The sequence below is a fragment of the Hemitrygon akajei genome, chromosome 4 (genome assembly GCF_048418815.1).
Source record: "Hemitrygon akajei chromosome 4, sHemAka1.3, whole genome shotgun sequence".
Taxonomy (NCBI): domain Eukaryota; kingdom Metazoa; phylum Chordata; class Chondrichthyes; order Myliobatiformes; family Dasyatidae; genus Hemitrygon; species Hemitrygon akajei.
This window is the reverse complement of record NC_133127.1, coordinates 176,555,033-176,571,464: the sequence shown is the minus strand read 5'-3', so window position 1 is coordinate 176,571,464 and position 16,432 is coordinate 176,555,033. Positions and strand designations below refer to the sequence as shown.

The 16,432-nt window shown below is 43.5% G+C and overlaps 1 protein-coding gene across 6 annotated transcripts in view; it reads left to right on the top strand.

Annotated features, from left to right (window-relative positions):
• LOC140726988 (inosine-uridine preferring nucleoside hydrolase-like) overlaps window positions 1-16,432 on the top strand; it is a 68,674-nt gene that overhangs the window by 20,986 nt on the left and 31,256 nt on the right. Inside the window, exons 1-2 of one of the 6 annotated variants that reach the window (XM_073044085.1) lie at window positions 6,263-6,602; window positions 6,990-7,126. The exons of 1 other annotated variant lie outside the window; for it this stretch is intronic. The gene's annotated coding sequence lies outside the window, so the exon portion shown is untranslated. Of the gene's footprint in view, window positions 1-6,262; window positions 6,603-6,989; window positions 7,127-9,270; window positions 11,427-12,889; window positions 14,386-16,432 lie in introns of those variants that run through there. 4 more of the 6 variants (XM_073044087.1, XM_073044086.1, XM_073044089.1 and 1 more) reach the window with 4 other exon arrangements.

The window sequence follows — 16,432 nt, the reverse complement described above, 5'->3', positions numbered from 1 at the left end:
ATACCCGCTGTGCTTTTCCTCGTAACACACTTTGTAACAACGCCACCCATTGCTCTCTGGGCCACTGCTGATTCCCTGCCACCTTTTCAAAGAGCAAGAAATAACTATCAACATCCGTCTCCTCGAACGGGGGGACCAACCTCAACGCCCGACTAATATCAAACCCCTCCTCTCTCTCTCTCCCCCTTGAGTTCTTCGCTCTTGCTTTCGCCTGTCCAGCTCCAATTCATGGTTCCTTTGTTTCTCTTTCTCTTCTGCTTCTAGCTGCTTTATTTTAAACTCATGTTCCAGCCTTGCTTTCTCCAACTCTGCCTGATTTGTCCCACTCACTAATCTCCTTTCGGGAATATTTTCCAAATCCTCAGCTGTAAACACCTTCTTCCCAACGTAATGCTGTTGTATGACCCTTCGCACTTCCTGCTTTTTCATTGCTGGCTTCACCGCTGTGAGGTCTAATGCCTGCGCCAAACTTACTAAGTCTGATTTTGTAGCTTTCCATAGCGCCTCTACCGTCGGGTTTCTCCTAAATTCCTGCACATCCATCTTTGCTGGTTTCTCGTCTGGCTACCTGCGTAACCAGATTTAAGTTTGGACTTACAGCCCGATTCACTGACCCTCCCGTTTGGTTTCAAATCCGGGACGAGAACCCCACTTGTTACGAAAACCCCGTAACCAGGTAACTTACCAGCAAAGATAGATGGATCAGCTGAGTCGGATGCTACTATTTTCAAACGTTTTATTCAACAAGGGCACAAACGTATGGTTAATACAAAACATTCAAATCATCAAAACTCAATCTAAAACACCGGTGTAACCATAATCAATCAGAAATAAGCTCTACAGTTGTCTAGGGGGGTAATACTGAGTCCAACGGAAGTCTTAAGAGTCACTCAGAAGTTTGCAGGCTTTTTCCTTTATAATTTAGAAAAGATGCACACTTGCCCGTCGTCTTGGCAGAGCAAATCCTTGGAATCAGGGGAGCAGACTTCCCCGTTGTTATGTTAAAAGCAGTCTTTCGTTGGTTTTAGCCACAGATTCAAAGTCGGAATCTAGCGTACGTGGCTTCCTTCAAAATGGCGTCCCGCTCCCACGGGAATCGATCTCGTGTCTGCTGGGTGCATCTAAGGGTCCTCCCCTCAGACCCGCCTTTATACTTCTTCACGGGATCGCAGGTATCAATCAAGTTGCAGGTAATGCGATCTTTCTCTCAACCAGCCCACTTTGCCCGAGGGCTTTTCACGTGGTTTCCATGAGACGATAATCGAAGTCACCGTTATTCTGCTTCTTGAGAGAACGTGGTCTTCCGCACGTCTCTCTCTTTTGGGTCAGCTGACCCCCCCCTTAACTAGAGTTCTTGCGATTTTCACAAAGGAGGGGGCCAACGGCATAACAGCAGGGGGTAAGCAACCGTGCTGATGCAGATTGTGGAGGAAATATTGTTGCCAATCTGAATTGACTGGGGTTTGCAACTGAGAAAATCGAGGATTTAATTGCACAAGGGGGTATCAAGGTCCAGGTCTAGTGTTTAATGCCAAATTGCCATCGAGAAAAGCATCATGAACGGAATGGTTGCATTAGACAAACGCAGTATGGATTCAGAAAAGGCAGGTCCTGTTTGACAAACTTAGTGAAGTTCTTTGAGGACATAATGAGTGCAGTGGATAGAGGGGAACAGGTGGATGTCGTATACTCGGATTTCGAAGGTGTTCGATAAGGTGCCGCACAAGAGACTTATGAATAAGATACCGATGCATGGAGTTGGAAGAAGTGTATTGGCATGGATAGTGGATTGGTTAACTGATAGAAGACAGAGAGTTGGTATAAATGGGTGTTTCTCCAGTTGGCAGTCAGTGGTGAGTGGGGTGTCACAGGGGTCGGTGCTGGGCCCACAGCTGTTTAGCATTTACATTGATGATTTGGAAGAGGGGACTGAGTGTAGTGTAGCAAAATTTGCTGATGACACTAAACTGAGTGGAAAAGGAAATTGCACAGAGGATGTGGAGATTATTATTTAAATGGTGAAAGATTGCAGCATGCTGTTGTGCAGAGGGACTTGGGAGTGTTTGTGCATGAATCGCAAAATGTTGGCTTACAGGTACAACAGGTTATTAAGAAGGCAAATGGAATGTTGGCCTTCATTGCTAGAGGGATTGTTTGAATTCAAAAGCAGGGAGTTCATGATGCACTATACAGGTACTGGTGAGGCCGCACCTGGAGTACTGTGTGCAGTTCTGGTCTCCATGCTTGTGGAAGGATATACTGGCTTTGGAGGCAGTGCAGAGGAGGTTCACCAGGTTGATTCCAGAGATAAAGGGGTTAATCTATGTAGAGAAATTGAGTGAACTGGGACTATACTGTCTGGAATTCAGAAGAATGAGAGGGGATCTTATAGAAACATACAAAATTTTGAAAGGGATAGTTAAGATAGAAGTAGGAAATTTTTTTTCCATTGGCAGGTGAGACTAGAACTAGGGGACATTGCCTCAAGATTCAGGGCAGAAGATTTAGGACAGAGATGAGGAGAAACTGTTTTTCCCCAGAGAGTGGTGAATCTGTGGAATTCTCTGCCCAGGGTAGCAGTGGAGGATTCTTCACTAAATATATTTAAGATACAGTTAGATAGATTTTTACATAGTAAGAGAATTAAGGGTTATGGGGAAAAGGCAGGTAGATGGTGGTGAGTTTACAGACAGATCAGCCATGATCTTATTGAATGGTGGGGCAGGCTCGATGGGCCGGATGGCCTACTGCTGCTCCTATTTCTTATGTTCTTATGATGCATGAATCTTTGTTGTCCAAATGATCCAGGGTTGAGTGAAGAGCTGATGAGATGGCATCTGCTATGGACCTGTTGTTGCGGTAGGCACACTGGAGCAGATCCAAGTCACTTCTCAGGCAGGAGTTGATGTTTCATCAGCAGCCTCTCAAAGCACTTCATCACAGTGGATGTAAGTGCAACTGGGCGTAGTAATAGAGGCAGGTTACCATGTTCTTCTTAGGCACCAATATGATTGAAGCCTGCTTAAAGCAGGTGGGTATCTCAGACTCCCAAAGTGAGATATTAAGGATATTGGTGAGCACCCCAGCCTGTTGATCAGCACAGGTCTTTAGTACTTGGCCAGGTACCCCATCTGGGCCAGATGCATTTCATGAGCTCACCCTCCTGAAATTATGCTCTCAGAGACTGAAATTACAGGGTTATCCAAGGCTATGGGAGTTTGTAAAGTTTCCTCCATGTTTTGACAGTCAAAGCAAACATAGAAAGCATTGAGCTTATCTGGGAGTGAAGCCTCACACTCAAGATCACCTATGTCTCTTGGTTTCACTTTGCAAGAGATAATAGCATCCAAGCTGTTGAACAACCCCCAGTGACTTGTTTGTTCTGAACTTGACAATTTGCACATGAGGCGGCTTTCTGGAGATCGTTCCTGGACCTCCTGTGTCTTCCTTGGTTGCTAGACCTGATTACCACTCATCTGGGCCTCAGCAGCTTGTGGATCTCATGGTTTGTACAGGGCTTCTCTTTAGGGAAGACGCTGAATGATTTTGTGGGGACACATTCACCCACGACTGTTTTAATAGATAGATAGATAGATAGATACTTTATTCATCCCCATGGGGAAATTCAACTTTTTTTTCCAATGTCCCATACACTTGTTGTAGCAGAACTAATTACATACAATACTTAACTCAGTAAAAAAAATATGATATGCATCTAAATCCCGTGATAAAGCCCGTGACTACAATGGTGTATTCATTCAAATCGTCTGGTAAGTCCTTGAACATGGCCCAGACCACTGAGTCAAAGCAATTCTGTATTCACTCCTCTGCCTCCCGTGACCACCATGACAACGACCTTTCTCTCAATGTCAGCAAAACGAGAGGGAAGAGGGAGGAGGGGTAGCAGAGCACATACATCAAGGGTGTTAGGTTTGAACGTTTCAAGTTCCCATCACCCATAACCTATCTTAGTCCAACCATGTAGCCATCATGGCCAGGAAAGATCACCAATGCCTCTACTTCCTTAGAAGGCTAAAAAAATTTGGCATGTCCCTGTCAATCCTTGAAAACTATCTGGATTAATTACTGTTTTGTATGGCAACTGTTCTGCACTTACCACGAGAAATGGCTGAGAGTTGTAGCCATAGTTCAGCACATCACAGAAACCAGTCTCCCCCTCCACAGACTCTGCTTCACTACATCAGTAAAGCTGCCAGCCAGGAAAATCTAGGATTCCACCCACCCCAGACATTCTCTTTTCTGCCAACTTCCATCGGATAGAAGATACAAAAGTCAGAAAGCACATACCATCAGGCTTACTATTTTTACACTATTATTATTCTGTATTTATTATTAGCTAAGCACATTGCTAAGAGTGTTTTTAGATTTTGCTGCTGCAACAAAAGTATTTCCCACTCAGTATCAATAAAGTATTATTATTATTATTATTATTATAAACCAATACCAATGTCAATAGAGGTACAGTCACATGATTATGCTGAACTAATTGAACAAGTAATTAAAAGCCTAACTAAACTAATCCCTCCTGCCTACATAAGTTGATCCCTTCAATCTCTGCACATTAATGTGCTTACTTATCTAAGAGCCTTCTCTGTTAACATTTGGACGAAAAGTAAATGAGTAGGGTGGACTAATATAAGATATCAATTCTTGTGTATTTAACTTTGTATGTCATATCCATGTCTTTCTATTTATTTTTGAGCATTTATTATTTGAGATTATATTGGAATAAAACTCTTTGAATGTGCTGCATGGTACATTGTTATTGCGATGGCTGGTTCCACTTCCCAGACATTCTTCTTCTGCCAAGGTTTCTCAGTCTGGAAAGAATGAACTCCTCTAATTCCTTGCTGCACTGTTCAATCTACATATGTGCTGTGGTATGTTTTATCATGCCAAGACTTGGTTTAAGTGGATATTTGTCTACATTTTCCCTCAGAGTGACAAATGAAATTAGAGCATTGGTGAATGTAGACTATGCAGATGATCCCATTCTAGTGCTCTCTGGAAGAGACACTCCAAATTTTATGTTGCATATTACAGATGATCTTGAATTCTGGGCCAGTATACCTGCTGTTGACCACTATAGAAAGACAAGAACAAAAAATGTTTCTGTGGTCAATCAGGAAGACAATTCCAAAGTTTTATCCTTTGAGTGACGAAAATTCAGCTCATTTCCATTCCATCCCTTATTCCCAAACTGTGTACCACTGGTCCTAGAAGCCTCGGTCAGTGGAAATATCAACCCTCCACTTAGCTTATGTGATCTTTAAAGTAGTGGTCACCAACCTTTTTAAGCTTAAGATCCCCTATCTTGGCCTTAGTGAAAGGCGAGATCGACCCCAAATCGATTAGTTACATGCATGCACACCAGGGCAGAAAAGACCGGAAGTAAAACCCCGCAACCCAGAAGTAGAGATAATGTATAAACATCAGGGGTACCCACCCATTTTTTGCACCGCGGACCGGTTTAATATTGACAATATTCTCAATTTTTTGAGGCAATGAGGGCATTGTCTAATGTCTATTGAGGCAATGAGGGCTTCATTGCCTCAATAGACAGCCCCTGGGCCCGATCTCCAGCCTCCCACCCGCCCGCCGCCAGCGGCCTTGGCCAGGTGCGGCTGGTCGTGGGTGGGGTGAGAGGACAAGGTCAGGGCCGCGGTGGTCACAGTCCGGAGAAAGTGACCGACCGAGCGAGGAGTACGACAGGGCGCCCGCCCGCCCCCCTTGTAGGATCTATCGGCTGACAAAAGTTTGTTTCAGTAGATCACAGCGAGGGAGCTGCTCTGCTACTTACGAAACCCTGAGCCCGAATTAGGTCGTCTGCGAATAGTTTAGCACCGGGTTCCCCACGAACAGTCTGTATGCTAAATAGGTTTAGAGGCGGCACCCATCTGTCCGCGCTCCAGGCCAGTAGCAACAGCACTTCCTGCCGGCCACCGAGGCCAACCAGTGACCCCTGGCACGAGGGTATCATTCGAGACTGCCATTACAGGTCAGGAGTGGCTCACGTAATGCGAGGGAGGGGGGAGCGAAACTGGGGACCCCGCTACATCGAAACTACTAGTGTCACGCGATTCAGTAAACAAAAGAAACAGGTAACTCGTGAGCATATGGCTGCGGGCCAATAAGATGGACACAAGTGCCCGATATTACCTAATATGTAGCGGGGGGTTGTGCTGGGGGGGAAAAAGGGATATAAATAAGAGAAGATTGTAAGGGGAAGTCAGAAAGCGCGCCTTCTCCAGCGATTCGCTGTGCCAGTTATGAATTCTGCAATAAACCCAAGTTTTGTAATATTCCGGTGTTGGTTGTCTCTCTTCCTAAACGAACACAGGGCAGAATTTCAAGCCCAACATTTGGTGACCCCGACGTGGGGAGGGAGAGACAACATAGGCTGGCGGGTCCGACAGCAGACAACTTGCGGCCGCAAGCTCGATTAAGGTTAGGAAGTGCCTGTTATATCGAAGACTTCCACTAGATAGTTAAATCACTGAGTTAGATCTTGTCTGCTGACGGATCCTCACCAACCCCAAATTACCCTGGGAGAGATCATTCCCGGTGCAGAATCGTGACTGGTAAGTACTAACTCTTATCTGTTTTTAGGAAGATCCTCCGCCCGTGGAAAAGTCTTCTGAGTGAGGGTACCCGCCGCCCACGAAGGGCATAAAAGTCTCAGGAGTGAGGAGGAGAAGAGAAAGTGTTCCGCGGTACACCTTAGTGCACGGGGATATTGACGGTGCCTACCTTAGACTGGTTGTTAAGAGGAGAAATCTCCCACGCGAAGGTCAGGTTTTGAAAGGCGACCGTCCCACATTTGATCCTCTCTGTGTACTAGGGAGCCATGGAGCACTTCAATTTCGAGTTACCAAAACTCAGACATTTGTGTGTTGAGTAACAGAGTATATGAGAGTTTTTAGAAATATGGTAAAATTGATAACTGTGCGAGTTCAATAATCTAACAGTGAGCAGCCGCAGGGGTCGGACACCATCAAGGTAGGAGTTAAAGTGTTCCTCCGAGGCCCGGGGAAGCTCACCTGGAACGGAAAACGGTGGCATGGTCCATACCCTGTCACCGAGGTCTCCAACAGGGCATTAAAGGGTAAGAAGGGAGGGGGACAATAACTGGCATCATTTTCTACTGGCTAAATAAGACCTCTGGCAAGTGGGGAGCGTTTCTGGGACAGTCGGCTCTAGGACTGTCTATTTCAATTGCTATCATTATTACGTGTGGTTGTTGTTGCGGGACTATAGATCGAGCCTTGACCGGAAAGGATGGACCTCCACCGGCGTACCAGGCACCCTTGTTCCCGGTGGAAGGGGAGGACACGGACTGAAATGGACCATGGCAAGGGGGGGATTGTGAATTTGTTCTTGAATAAGTTTTCTGAAATGTTGCATGCTACTTGTAAAAATTGCGGATGTTTAGGGAACCCCTACCCATATTTTGTGACCCTAGGTCGGACAAATCAGGATAAGCAAATAGGGAGGACACGCCAAAGAGTGCTGGGGGACGCTCACCTCCCTGCCTGATCCCGGCAGCCGCGGAAAAGCTTGTAAGGGGTGTGGCCTCTGGGAGGCCAAGGGAGGGAGTGTTAGGGTTAATGTTAGGGTTAATTCGAGACTGCCATTACAGGTCAGGAGTGGCTCACGTAATGCGAGGGAGGGGGGAGCGAAACTGGGGACCCCGCTACATCGAAACTACTAGTGTCACGCGATTCAGTAAACAAAAGAAACAGGTAACTCGTGAGCATATGGCTGCGGGCCAATAAGATGGACACAAGTGCCCGATATTACCTAATATGTAGCGGGGGGTTGTGCTGGGGGGAAAAAGGGATATAAATAAGAGAAGATTGTAAGGGGAAGTCAGAAAGCGCGCCTTCTCCAGCGACTCGCTGTGCCAGTTACGGATTCTGCAATAAACCCAAGTTTTGTAATATTCTGGTGTTGGTTGTCTCTCTTCCTAAACGAACACAGGGCAGAATTTCAAGCCCAACATTAGGCAACTGGTGACCTCACGTGCGTAATGACCTCGCATGTATTCAACAGTGGGCGTGACAGGGGATGAGGAAAGGTGCAGCTGACTCATATCATTTCATATCGTATCCTCGCAGCCCGGTGGTTGGGGACCACTGCAGTACACTGTGTAGTGCGTAGCGGGGGAGCTACACACATGCGCACTGGGCAGAAAGAACGGAACTAAAACCCCGCAACCCGGAAACAATCTCTCAACAGTATTTGTGTATTTCTTTTTCTTTTTTTTTCGGGATCTACTGGGGAAGTCTCAAAGATCGACCAGTCGATCGTGATCGACGGGTTGGTGGCCACTAATTTAAAGGATGCTTTAAGTTTCAGTGAGATCTCTTATTTTTCTAAACCCACAGTCCTAATATACTCAGTCTGTCACACATCAAACACGCTAGTGGTGAGATATTTAGCACATTCACTAATAGGAATGGTTCTGTGAGGAAGTTTGTTGGACAATGATTGAATAGTGCCCTGAGCTATTTGCTATGACTTTGATTTATCTAAGAGTTCTGTTGGGTTCTGAGCTGCTGCCAAGACTTCCACATGATTTTGTCTCTCCGGCCATTTAATAGAACTGTTTACTGGCATCTTTCAAAGGACTATAAGATGCTCAGATGTTTGCCAGGGTTTAGAAGTGGTGGAGATCTTAGATGAAGAGTTATTAATATTTCTTGCTTAGGTGAAGACCAGTTAATGTTGGTGTTACGTTTCTGACCTCACTATCTACCTCATTATGATCTTGTGCCTTGTTGTTTACTTACACTGTATTTTCTCTGTAGCTGTACGTTTTATTCTGCATTGTTTTGGTTTTACCTCGTTCTTTCTCAATGAACTGTGTAAATTATCTGATCTGTACGAACAGTATGCGAGTCAGAAACACAAGAGGTTCTTCAGGTGCTGCAACTCCAGAGCATCAAACAGAAATTCCTATCCCACCTCCTCCCCAGCCCATCAACACCCTCGGATTCCCTTCCTCCTTCCCTTTCTTCCAAAGTCAACTGCCCTTCCTATCAGATTCCATCTTCATCAGCCCTTTCCTTCTTCCACTTGTCACCTCCCAACTTCTCGCTTCATATCCCCCTCCCCTCTCCACTAACTGTACCTTCCCCTCACCTGGTTTCACCTATCACCTGCCAGCTTGTACTTGTTTCCCTCATCACCCATCCTCCCCCCAACTTTCTTCACTTTCTTATTCTGGCTTTTTCCCCTTCCTTTCTAGTCCTGGTGAAGGGGTTTGGCCTAAAACGTTGACTGTTTATTCCTCTCCATAAATACTGCCTGACCTCCTGAGTCCCTCCAGCATTTCGTGTGTGTGGAATAATATGCAAGATCAGCTTTTTCACAGTATGTCTGAACACGTAGCAACAATACGCCCATAGTAATTAAGAAACATAAATCACCTGGTACAAATGGTTATTAAATCAAGTCAATAAACGGATATACAGTTGAGAGGTAATGCATTTGAGATGTCAATGTCTAAAGCATAGGTGTCAAACACAAGGCCCGCGGGCCATATCCGGCCCGCGAGATCATTTTAGATAGATCTATTATTTTAATTATTAAAGGCCCGGCGATATGAAGCGCTGATAACACACAAACCACAGATCCCATAATGTAGCGCAACAGCTGCCGATAGGCTGCCCGGGAACAAGCGTCTGTTGCTGTATACAACGCTATTCTTCGCACTGAGTTCGCACGGCGCTTTGGTGACTCTGAAGCACAAAAAATTAATTTCGAGCTGCTTCGCAACCCATTTGCCGTCGACGTGGAAACTGCACCTGTACAGATTCAGATGGAGCTGATAGAGCTGCAGTGTAATGGGACACTAAAGGGCAAAGTACGACACTTTATTCGCTCCATTCCTGAAGCAATGCCTCAGCTCCGTCTACATGCGGCTCGAACCTTGTGCATGTTTGGTAGCACATATCTGTGTGAGAAGCTTTTCTCAGTGATGAAGATTAACAAAACATCACACAGGAGTCGTCTCACTGATGAACACCTGCAGTCCATCCTGAGAATCTCCACAACACAGAACCTTACACCAAACCTAAATGAACTTATTGCCAAGAAAAGATGCCAAGCATCCAGCTCTGACAAAACGGCATAAGAGCAAAGAAAACTGAGTGTTTTGATTTGTTGTTGTTTTAACTTTTGCTGAAAAGCACAAATTTTATTTATATTTTCAGGGTTTTTTTGCAGCATGCTCATATTTCTAACTTGTATAATACTGACAGGAGATATTTTTATGGAGAGCAAAATATTTAAGTTATTTAAAGTTTTAGTTTATTTTTTCTGGAATAATATTCCTGTCTGTTTTTATTCATATTTATGTTCAAAAAATGTTTAGTTTTAGTGTGTTCAATAAATGTTTATCCTGTTCGGCCCGCGACCTAAAGTGTGCTTTGAGTTTTGGCCCCATGTGCAATTGAGTTCGACACCTCTGGTCTAAAGCATAAAGAAGTCAAATATATGGGACACCTGAAGGAACCCTCTGGGTTTCCACAACCGCAAAGATGGAATTTTAATATCTGTTGTCGTTGTTTTGCCAGTGTAATTGTATGAGACAAATGTGGGCATCATATGGCATCCTATCTTGTGTACCAATGTGACCATTCCCAAATTAGGCCATTTCACCCAACAAGTCTGCTCTACCATTCTATCAAGGCTGATTTATTATCCTTCTCAACCCTAATCTCTTGCCTTCTCCCAAAAATCTTTTAACACCCCGATTAGTCATGGATCTAACTAACGACTGCCTTAAATATACCCAATGACAGCCATCTGTGGCAATGTATTTCATAGATTCACCACCATCTGACTAATGAAATTCCTCCTCATCTCTGTTCTAAAGGGATGTCCTTGTATTCTGAGCCTGTGCCCTCTGGTCCTAGACTCTCCCACTATAGGAAACATCCTCTCCACATCCATTCTGTCTACGTCTTGCAATATTTGATCAGTTTTAATGAGATTTACTCCTCATTTTTCTAAACTCCAGCAAGTACAGGCGCAGAGTGAGCAAACACTCATCATATGCAGTTTCAAGTTCCAAGCCAACAATATCAAGTTCCTGGCTGTCAATGTCTCTACGGGTCTAACCTGGACTTGTTATGTACCCCTAGGGTTAATTTTTTCTGTGGTCTGTCACTTTAAAACGGCGAAAGAATTGAGACTGACTTCTGTTTTTTTTTTTGGATTTCTACTGATTGCAGAGTTGCTGGGTTGCTATGTTGAGCAGCTTGTGCTTATGGTTTCTCGCGGTTTGTTTTGAATATACAAGGACACACAGAAAGACACAGCTTAGTCAAGATGGATTTGGTCAATGGAAGACACCAGTGAGTCGGTCGCTGGTTTAAACTTTCAGTAGCCCAAAAGGGGTGAGTTGAGATCGATCCTGAGTATTGATAAGTGACCCTCACAAGTTTGCTGCAACTAGAACAAGTTTGTAGGAAGAGAAGAGAGGAGAGGGAGGTTTGGACAAAGAGATCACTGTTTGGACTCTCTCCTCTGTAGCCCATGAGGGGGAGTTTGTTTCCTTTCGGCTATGGAAGTGTGATTGTCACTTAGTTAATCCACAGGAGTGGGTTCTCTGGTGAGGAGAAAACCTTTCTGAATACCACGTGTTTATTTACCCTTTGTCTGGGTGTGGTAGTTCACTGAAGAAAGGCACCCCTGTGGCAAATCACTGTTGGAGTTATTCTGTATGTCATGGAACTGGATAAGCGGCTATCACGTTGTGTGATTGGGGTAACCCTGTGGAATCTACCAGTGTGTTGACCCTTGCCTGGGTGGTGGTTCCCTTGAAGATGATCTCCTTTGTGATAAGCTCCTGTTGGTGATAATCCATGTGTGGATTTTGTTTGAATATCCTGTGGCCACTACTTTGAGATGTCCCGTAGCTGAATTCGGGTGTGGTACCACTTGTGTTGAAAGGATATTCGTTGAAGATCACTGTCGGTGATACTTCGTGTGTGGAGTGGAACAACTTCGGAGATAAAACCTACTGCTATTGTTATTTTGTATTGCTGTCATGGAATCTGGAATATCGACGTAATTGCCTTCTCACAACATACGCCTTTGGATTACAAATCTCTCTCTCCTAAATCTTCTCAACTCAATATCACAAACTGAACTGACCTCATTTCCTATACCATCATAAGACTGTATCATTTACCACCTGAGCTTGAAGAAGTTTGGGGTTTTATATTCACACACTTATATATGCATAAACTATGCTAACCTGTTTGCCTTGTCTTGTTTTATATTACTTTATTACGTAGTTACTAATAAAACAGAGTTTGCTAAGAGAAGACTCAGAATCCAGGTGTGCCCCATTTCTGCTGGTCCTTTTAACCCATTACAGGGTAGGAAACAGACCCAACATATCGATGCAGCTAAAAGAAGACATGACATCGGCTATGTTTCATTAGGAGTTTGAAGATATTTGATACATCACCAAAAACACTCGCACATTTCTACAGTTATGCCGTGGACAGCATTTTAACTGGCTGCATCACCGCCTGGTATGGTGGTGGGGTGGGGGGAGGTGGTGCTGCAGCACAGGATCAAAATACAGGTAAGCTGCAGAGAGTTGTAAACTTAGTCAGCTCCATCATGGGCACTCGCCTCCAGAGCAGCTTCAAGGAGCAATGCCTCAAAAAGGCAGCATCCATCATTAAGGACCTTCATCACCTAGGACATGCCTTGTTCTCATTGTTGCCATCAGGAAGGAGGCACACACTCAGTGATTCAGGAACAGCTTCTTCCCCTCTGCCATCCGATTCCTAAATGGACATTGAACCCATGAGCACCACCTCACTACTTTGTTGATTTCTATTTTTGCACTACTTATTTAATGTAACTATCTAATATATATACTTACAGTAATTCAGTTTATTCTATTATTATGTATTGTATTTTTTATTTTATTGAGATACATGGAACAGGCCCATCTATCCCTTCAAGCCATGCTGCCCCGCAATCCCCCAACTTCATCCTAGCTTAATCACGGAACAATTTACAACAACCAATTAACATACCAACCAGTATGTCTTTGACTGTGGGAGGAAACCCACATGGTCACAGGCAGAATGTTCAATCCCCTTACAGGCAGTGATGGGAATTGAACCCAGATCGCCTGTACTGAAACTGCTGCCGCAAAGACAACAAATTTTGTGACATATGCCTGTGATATTAAACCTGGTTCTGATTCATACGTTAACCTTTTCATTACTGGGATTATTCTCATGAACCTCCTCTGGACCTCCTCCAGTGCTAGCACATCTTTTCTTAGGTAAGATGCCAAAAACTACTCACAGTGCTCCAAGTGTGGTTGACTAAAGCCTTAGCATTACATCCTTGCTCTTATATTCTAGTCCTCTCAAAATGAACGCATTTACCTTCCTCACCACCAACTCAACCTGCAAACTACCTTTTAGGGATTCCAGCACAAGAACCCCCAATCAGCACCTCTGATTTTTTTTAAATTTTCACACCATTTAGAAAATAATCCATGGCTTTATACTTCCTACAAAAATGCATGACTATTCACTTCCCTACACTATATTCCATCTGTCACTTCTTTGCCCGTTCTCCCAATGTATCTGTCCTTCTGTAGACACCCCGCTTCCTCAACACTTCCTGCTCCTCCACCTGTCTTTGTATCGTTCCACAAGCTTGGGCACAAAGCCATCAATTTTGCATTCCAAAGCAGAATTAGGTCATTTGGCCCATCAGGCCATTCTTCTGAATTCCAGTGAGCAGATGCCCAGAGCCATCAAATGCTCCTCATACGACAAGCTTATCCATCCAGGAATCATTTTCGTGAACCTCCTTTGAACCCTTTCCAATGTCAGCATATCCTTTCTTAGATAAAGGGCCCAAAACTGCTCTCAATACTCCAAGTTGTTTGAACTTCAAGTACTACATTACTCTACAGTATACTGTACTCTGTAATACAGACTATAAATACATGGTGGTGTAGCACTTTACCGTGCCTGTGATCCAGATTAATTTCCACTGCTATGTGTTCTCTCCATGTGTCACAACCACGGATTCAGCAGCGCAGCAGGTTAGCAACTGTGCTCATGAATATGCACATGTCAGTTAATTATTATTTACTTGTGATGGTATTTAACTCCATTCTTTCCGTCATAGCATTTGTCAAGATGAGCAAAGTACAGCAACATTACACTGCCTGCTTGCATTTGGCCTCACCTGGGGGAAGTGGACTATCAAGTCAACTGACACTGAAGATTAACATTATTGTTACGTACCTGTGACACGTGACAGTGGTGTACTTGTCACGTGACAGGTGTTGAAGCTATACTGGACGAGGTAATGGTCTTGTGATGGTGGAGTGACGTACTTTTCCCACCAGTAGAAGTCATGTGACAGTTTTTTTTTACAGGGTATAAAAGGAGGACCCCATGTTGACTTCATGCCACTGTGTGATTTAATGTTATGACGCAGTTTAGTCGAAAGATGTTTTATTTAATGCCTAAAGTTTAAAAGGTCATTGCCAGCAGTTGCTTTATAATACTGCTAGTTAAAAATCAGTTGAGAGTGAAGATCGGAGTTCGGGAGCTAAAAGATCAAGGAAAGTCGATTTTGACGGTGAAACAGGTTCGACCTTGTTTGATCCTCATTCGGAAGGAGTTCGGTGACTGTCCCCGTGTTAATCCCTGTGAATAGCAGATAGGATTGGGAACAGTTTTGTAAAGGAAAGGTCAGTGCCTTTAAGCCATTTCATTTTCCATCTTCGTAAATTCTTCATGGGAAAAGTAGTTCGACTGGGAATCGCAGCAAGACGACGTGAAAGAGAATTTAAATCGTCTTAAAAAGTCTCTCCCTTAAATGGACTGTAAGCATTTTGAACTTTTGCAATACTGCTTTGAAGAACTGTTTAAGCTTCATTGCTTTAAGAACTGTTTAAGCTTCCGCACAGCAGCTGATTTCCGGTGACGTTAGTGGTTTGTTTACTTTTGGGGGGGTTTGTTTTTCGGTGTTTAATAAATGTTTTATTTGTTATAACAACCCCTGCCTCACTCATATTTATTGTTGCTGAATCCGTAACATGAATATGGGGGCTTGTCTGGGATGAACTCATTTTTGAGTTTAAATGCTTGTTAAATTTTGAATCGGTGATTTGGAAAAGGGGAATACTCGATTCTTTTGTTTTCTTGGCTTTTGAGTGGTATTTGGCAACAATGAATATTGATGAGTTGCTGGCTTCATCAGACGCGGAGTTGTTAGTGAAGGCGAAAAAAACTGAGGTGTCTGAGATAGCTAGTAGATTGCATCTTAAAGGTATTTTGAAGTCTACATCGAAGGCTCTAATACAGAGAAAAATCGCGTCACACTATGTGGATTCGGGTGATTTTGATGAATCGATTTTAGAGTCGTTTCCAATAAGTAATATAGAGATGCAGTTGCAAATCGAACAAATGAAGTTGGAACAAAGTAAAGCAGAATTGGAGCGTTGTAGGTTAGAAGCTGATAATAAAAAAAGGGAATTTGAATATGCGATGACGGAATTAAGGTCTGGGAATCAGTCTTCTGGTTCTAGAAAACCGTTTGTTGCTAGTCAAGACATTAAATTGGTCCCTCCATTTAGTGAAACAGAAGTGGAAAGATATTTCCAACATTTTGAAACAATTGCTCAGATTTCAGAGTGGCTGAAAGATAAATGGTCAGTGTTGTTAGAGTGTAATTAAAGGCAAAGCACAACAAGTTTATACAGCTTTAACTGCTGCACAAGCACTTGATTATGATATTGTGAAAAAGCATATTTTGAAAGCATATGAATTGGTCCCAGAAGCGTATAGAGAAAGATTCAGAAGTTTGAAGAAGTCTGTGGAAAAAACATGTGGAATTTGCCTATGATAAAGCTGTGTGTTTTGAGAGATGGGTTTCTTCTAAAAATGTAAATGGGGACTATAATACGTAGAAAGAGCTGATTTTAATGGAGGAATTTAAAAGAAGCATCCCTGTTGAAGTAAGGACCTACTTAAATGAGAGGGATACTGATACATTGCAGGACTCTGCTAGATTAGCTGATGAGTATGTTTTAATCCATAAGAATAAATTTCCTCAGGGCAGAATTTTTAAGAGGAAAAATAACACGGAGACTCAAGGTAAATCAGAAATTAAATCAGAAGTTAATGAGAAAGGTAAGGAGGAAGGAAAACCTGTGAAGGAAAGACAGTTTGGTCTTATTTGTAACTATGTAGGAAGCCTGACCATGTAATAGCTAACTGTTTCAGATTGAAAAAGAAAGAGAAGGAAGCAGTTCCAGATGCTTGTGTGCAACACACTGAAGCACCTGTAAAATTACAGGGTTCGATAAACACAAATGAGGTTTTGTTAGAGTCTGACCAAGTTA